Raw genomic sequence first — 6,489 nt, 5'->3', positions numbered from 1 at the left:
ATCGGACCTACAGAGGAGAAATGTCTTCACCTTCTGCAAAATATATTTTTTTAAATCATACAATCATTTTCTGGATTTGTTTTAGATTCTGTCACTCACAGTTGAATATTACATTACATTACATGTCATTTAGCTGACGCTTTTATCCAAAGCGACTTACAATAAGTGCATTCAACCATAGGGTACAAACTCAGAAGAACAAGAAACAAGAAAGTGCAATTTCCTTAAATAAGCCAATTTACAATTTGCTATAGATGAGTGACGTTTACAAGTACAATTTAAGTGCTACAATTTGTTAGTCTTTAGTCGAGGTAGAGTCTGAAGAGGTGTGTCTTTAGTTTGCGGGGGAAGATGTGAAGGCTCTCTGCGGTCCTGGTGTCTTCAGAGAGCTCGTTCCACCATTTTGGAGCCAGGACAGCAAAGAGTCGTGATATAGTCAAGTGTGAACAGTACCTATGATAAAAATTACAGACTCCTACATGCTTTGTAAGTATGGAAAACCTGCAAAAACAGCAGTGTATCAAATACTTCGTACTTCATACTTCCCCACTGTATATATATATATATATATATATATATATATATATATATATATATATATATATATATATATATATATATATATATATATAGCCTTTGGGCTTGTTTTTATCTGCTTAGCAAGAGCTCATTGGATGATGCATGCCATTAAGCCAACATGCCAGCAGGCACATTAAAAGAAATACAATCTGATTGATTGGGGTGACTGGTGATTGGTTAAAATTAGCCCATACTCTTTTTTTTACACTTTGGCATTTAACTTCTGTGATATTTTGCCAGGTCTTTTGTCTAGCTCTTCCAGCGTAGCCAGGATTTCTTAATGCAATGTTATATTCCCTAGCCCATAATCACAAATTTGCCTCAAGGGGCATTTCAGTCTGTACACATGCCCTGTCCTGAAATCCTCACATCGGCACACGAAAAAAACCCCGCCCCAAAAGAATATTTGATGGACCGAAGAAAGGGAAGAAACCTTTTGGATAACATTGGGGGAGGACCCCTCTTCCAGGCTGGACCGACTGCAATGGATGTCATGAGTACAGAATGAACAACGTAATAGATGTACAGTACGTGCAATTCAAATCTACATACCATGGTCTTGAACTCCTCATATGCGTTCATGATTATCTCCTGCTCCCCAGGGGAGAAAAGAGGCTCTTCCTTCGAGTTTATTTGCCGTTGTACTGTTAGAGAATCATGGTTTCCGTGATCGACTCTTCCCCCTTTTGAAGTAGGACGTGCACATGCAATTATCTTGATGACCGACTTCTGGTTCAAATGGTCTGGTTCAAATTAACAAGATTGTTTGAGCGCATATCAGCCTTTGAGGAACTGAGATAGCCTGACATCAATCATCGTGTTAATTTAAGCTGGCTAATAGGACACTTCATTAACTTAGTTGAACCGCGTACAAGGACCAGGGCCCGAGTGTGTGGGCTCCACTCAATGAGCACAATATTTACTTGAAAGTCACGACCACCGACTCCTGAGCCGACGCTCGTATTGGTTCTCATCCTGATCAAACAGGGTTTCAATCACCTGAGAAAAAGGGAACTATGATCCTTTAGTTTACTGTGCATTCTCTAGATGCATATGGCAAAGTGTTTTTACTTTGTTGTCTTTCTTCCCAAATAAATTCCTCAATATGTAACTATTCTGACTGGTCTAAATTACTTTCCGTAAATGGTTTATTTGTGCCGGGTCTATGCTAGGCATGGTCAACCATGCATGTAATAGAAATGCATTAAGGAATTGGTCATGAAGGAGAGTCTAACCTCTGCTCACGATCCTTCAGACTGATAATAATGTCAACTGAGTGTGTGTCTGTGTGTGTGTCCTAGTGATTGGATAAGTGAGCCTCATCTTGCTCTGTAGCTCCCCTCTTTTTCCTTTAAAAAAACACTTTATATACTTGTTTGGAACAAATGCTGTAATCTATGTAGAAATGTTTTTAGTATAACAAATTACAGCAAAACCTGTCACGGTTTGGGTTCATGTCCGGTTTTATTTCGTAATTTCTTGCCTCTTGTCTCCCTGGGTAACGTCACTTCCTGCCTTGTCCTGTCATTTCCCATGATTGTCTGTCATGTCATGATTGTTTGCAATCATCTGCACCTCCCTAGTGTATTTAAGCTATGTGTCTCTAGTCACTTGTCGTGTCATTGTTAATCGTTTGGAAGCTCATGTCCATGTCCTAGTTCTTGTCTCCTGTTCCCTGACTACGTTTTTGCCTTTTTGGAAATTTGAATTCTGCAATTTTTGACTATTAAAGTCCTTTTTTGTTTCCTGCAAACTCTGCGTCTGAGTCCTACCTTCCTCTACCTTCGTGACCGAATGACACGACCGAGAAAGATTCCCAGTTCCAGGGAACCCGTCTGGCTATGGGCGGGCCATGCAGTCTACATCTGTTATGGGGAAAAAGCCCTCCCTGGGATCCCAGCTTGATTCCTCTAAAATAACTAAAAAGGTCCGCCTTTTGACACATTACCTCGTTAGTTTAATACGTATTGGCTAAAAATGTGTGTCAAAATACGTAATTTCTTTGGTTACATTTCCGTGTAGTGACTTATCAACACATGGCTAATTTTTTAATTTTAATATTCAAATGAGGCATGTGTTGATGCGCCGTAACACGTGCTCGTGCGCAGTTGATACTAACCCCAAACTGACGGGGGGGGGGGTGCGTGCTAGCGGTCGGCGGCCGGGCTGTGTATCTTTCACAGTGTAGAAGGACAAACTACTACTGTATCTCACTGCTCATTTTAACAGATAGGACAGCTCTCACCTCACGTGCTCCGATCTGTGCGCGCGGGTGCCGTCAGAATGTCATACAACTCATGTTCATGTTAATTAGCATAAAAAATATTATTAGACCTATGTAATCTGAATTGGAAGGGCACGTTGTCATGAGCTGTATCTTGTATATTTTTTATTAGCTATGTGGTATGTGTATGCACCTTTATGTAATATGGTGGAAAAACATAGTAAAATTTAAAACTGGATCAGACAAATATCTGCTTGCGTGAAGGAAATGGCCACCCTATGCGTCGCGTAGCCGGCGACTCCGGAGGCTTCATGCGCCACGTACCCGGCGACTCCGGAGGCTTCATGCGCCGCGTAGCCGATTAACATTCATTAATTGCCATTAATGAATTTCAAAATGTGCGATTGATACATTTTTCAATCTATTGACAGGCCCAATACCCATTTCATATGCATCTGTGACACAGTATAGTCATATATGTAAGTGTTTCACATAGATTAAGATCATTTTCACACATCAGGTCACCACGCTTGCGCGATCACTTCCCACAGACGAGAGGCTCGTTGTATTTTTTTTTTTTATCGATTTGTTTAGCGCTCCTAGTACGCAGTGCTGTTATTTTGTTTGGTTACCGCAATCTTTCTTCGAGTCTCATTTAACTACATTTGTTCAGTCTTTTGTTGCATGGATTGGTTGGGGATCTGTTGTGTTTCTTGGGGACCGTTACGGCCCTTTTGTAGATTCCAGGACAGTAAAACAACAATCAACGACAGGCGACAGAGTCAGGGTAAAAGGGGTCTTTCTAGTTTTTATTATTACACAAAAAGATGGCTCCCAACAGGAGGGAGGGAGATGGTGGAAGATGAGACCTACAGGTTGTGCCAAACAAATGAAATGAATATAACAAAACGAGGCCTAGCTCACCACTGGCTCTTCATCCAAAACAAGTCAAACAAAATACCTTACCTGCTTCACTCAAAAACGACTAAAGGAAAACGTTACACAGGAGGCAACAACCACTACACCTGGTGTATCTATACAAAGGTATACCTACGTGCAAAAATGTACAGGGTACCCCAACTTACTAAGGTCCTCAACCTCCACCTTACAAAACTCCAGTTTTGCTAGCAGACAGCTAAGGCTCACGTACAGGAAGACTGGCCACCAGCCCGCAGCGCAGAACACACTCCCTTTTCACTTCTCAGGAGTCTTCCTTTATGGACTGCCACCGGAACTGCTGATTGCTTTCCACCTGTGTTTGGAGTTGGCCAATCAGCGTAATCACTGGGGGAGAGAAACAAATGAGCAGGAGGGAGAACGACAAGAACACATGCAGACAGTCCCCGTCTGGCATGTAACAGGGACCCTATTGTTGATCATTCTCCAACACACAAGCTGGGTCAAGAGGGTTAAGTTGCTTGGGCTGGGAGTGAGGACTCGGGGAGCCGGATCTTTGTAGAGCAACTAGAACATAAGTCTCTGGGTTTGAGAGGCCTAACCGCCGAAAGCCCAGAGAACCTGAATTCTTAATCCTATCAGCGGATACAAACCGGAAAGAAAGTTTAGAGCTGTTTCACCATGAGAGCGGAATCGCACATAGGTGTGAGGAACAACTCGTGTGGGTTTTAAGTCTTGTAGCAGCACTGGAGGCCAAAACGCAGCCTTGGTTTTATGCTATGGAGGGAGCACAACTTTAATACTTAGTAAATGGCTGCTTTGTTTGCGTGGAGAAGTAGGTACAGGAGAAGGGAAGCTACCAACAGGAGAACCGTTATTTTCCTTTTTAATATTTTAATTTAAATTTTTTTTTTTTTTTCAAGATATATCTTGGTAAGCGCTGTGTGAGGAAAATAAAGACCATCTTGTGTATTGTAAATGTGAAGACTTGCCAGCCAATATTATGCCAGATGGCTTCCTGCTGTAGCATAGCTTAGCCATATGTCGATCTGCAGTTATGACTCCCATCAAGTTAGCAGAAGGGAGAAAGGTTACGCGCTGCGCTGTAGGGCTCAACTGCTACCAATCTCCCTGCATCAGAATTCAGATTTAAGAGACTGATACGACACACCCAAATTACTTCATTATTTCATCCTGATGATTATGCTCTAAAACACTAAAGTTATGCCAAACTAAACCATTTCTATAAAGATTGACATCAAATGTAGAAATACATGATTCAGTGTGGGTTGTCAGGTGAGGTGATTTTTTCTTTTGAAAGTCCTTTTAATCCAATTAAAAAAGTTTGAGTGTCTCACCCATCTCTTGTAGGGGAAGAGAAGGCTACTTTGCTAGTGTCCAGTACACTAACACATCCGGTACACTAACAAATGCGGCAGTCGTTTGGCTTCAAAATGTTAGATCTTTTCGGCGAGCATGTGTTTACACGAGAGGATGACTGAAAGGACTTCTACTCAAAATCTCAGAGCTGAAAGGCAGAACTTTCTATGGCTGAAGCTCTACTGAAAGCTTCAAGGACGTATCTTTGTGCTGTGAGAAAAAATCTCGGCACATTCATCTAAAGGTGTAGCAACTCAAATCCAATGTCCTGGTTACCATGGATGCAAAGGTAAATATTTAATTCATAATAAGTTTATCTCTCAATTGGCGCGTATCCAATACTTTCTAGTCACTGTGTGTTACGCCTCCACCACACCTCGGGAGAGGAGGAAGGCGTAACTACCCAAGACCACGGCCACTGGATGATTATGAACCTGTATGCTAAGGCACCAGCTTGCTACCACAATAAGTAAAGCACGCTGCTACAATGGATGGCTATGGTGGGTTTATTTTCCACACAATAACAATACAAACATTTCAACACAAACAATTACACACAAGTACAAAGACACGGGATAGGAGGACTAACAGTAACAAGGCCTGTGGAGTAGGGCGGTGCCAGCGGTCTGTCAAAGCAAAGAAACAAAACAAAGGACCCTGAGCTTCCCTAATCCTCTAAACCTACTTACCACAATCTAACCCAGGGGTGCTCACACTTTTTCAGCATGGGAGCTACTTTTGAAATGACCAAGTCAAAATGATCTACCCATTATATTTATTGAGAAATATATTGAGGATTCTTACAACTTATGTTGATGTATAACCACATATGTTGCACAACACAACATAATTCAGAACTGAACAGACTGAACAACATAATTATGTACATTTTTTGCCATCACCTGAGCTATTTTCCATGAAGAGTCCGAAAATGCCGCTCCACATTTCCCTTCTTTGGTATTGCAACGGTAGACTGGCAGACGAGACAAACGCACTTTGAAAATGTCATCGTGAAAAAAAAGTCCTCCTCCCATTCCGTATGAAAGTGATAGGTTTTTTTCTTTTTACTTGGTCCAGCTCCCCCACTCATTTTTATACCCTATCTTACGTTTAAGAGGAAAAAAACGAGCGAAAAATTAGGATGTAACTAACGACTAGGTTGTTAGCTTTGCAGCGCTCAGGGGCGTTGTTTGAACACGCACAGTGAATCTGACTGGTTGTCCTGTGTATCAATCAAGTGACGGGATGGCTGATAGGCTGACGTCTAGTTTTTTTATTCAAAACAACTTAACTTTATTTGTATAGTGTCAGTTCATGACAATGTCACCTCACCTTGTCATGCGATCTACCAATAGTACCTTGGAGATCGACTGGTAGATCGCGATCGACGTATTGAGCACCCCTGATCT

The 6,489-nt window shown here is 41.7% G+C and overlaps 1 long non-coding RNA gene across 1 annotated transcript; it reads right to left on the bottom strand.

The window, feature by feature from the left end:
• Positions 1-3,585: 3,585 nt before the first annotated feature.
• LOC144406131 (uncharacterized) lies at positions 3,586-6,115 on the bottom strand. The gene is made up of 2 exons (XR_013467323.1): positions 5,983-6,115; positions 3,586-4,087 (listed from the first exon to the last, which is right to left on the bottom strand). It is a non-coding gene; the product is annotated as an uncharacterized LOC144406131 (long non-coding RNA).
• Between the last annotated feature and the right edge of the window lie 374 nt (positions 6,116-6,489).

Source organism: Gasterosteus aculeatus, chromosome 4 (assembly GCF_964276395.1).
Source record: "Gasterosteus aculeatus chromosome 4, fGasAcu3.hap1.1, whole genome shotgun sequence".
Taxonomy (NCBI): domain Eukaryota; kingdom Metazoa; phylum Chordata; class Actinopteri; order Perciformes; family Gasterosteidae; genus Gasterosteus; species Gasterosteus aculeatus.
Note: the sequence above shows the minus strand (reverse complement) of the source record. Positions and strands in the feature narration are given on the sequence as shown.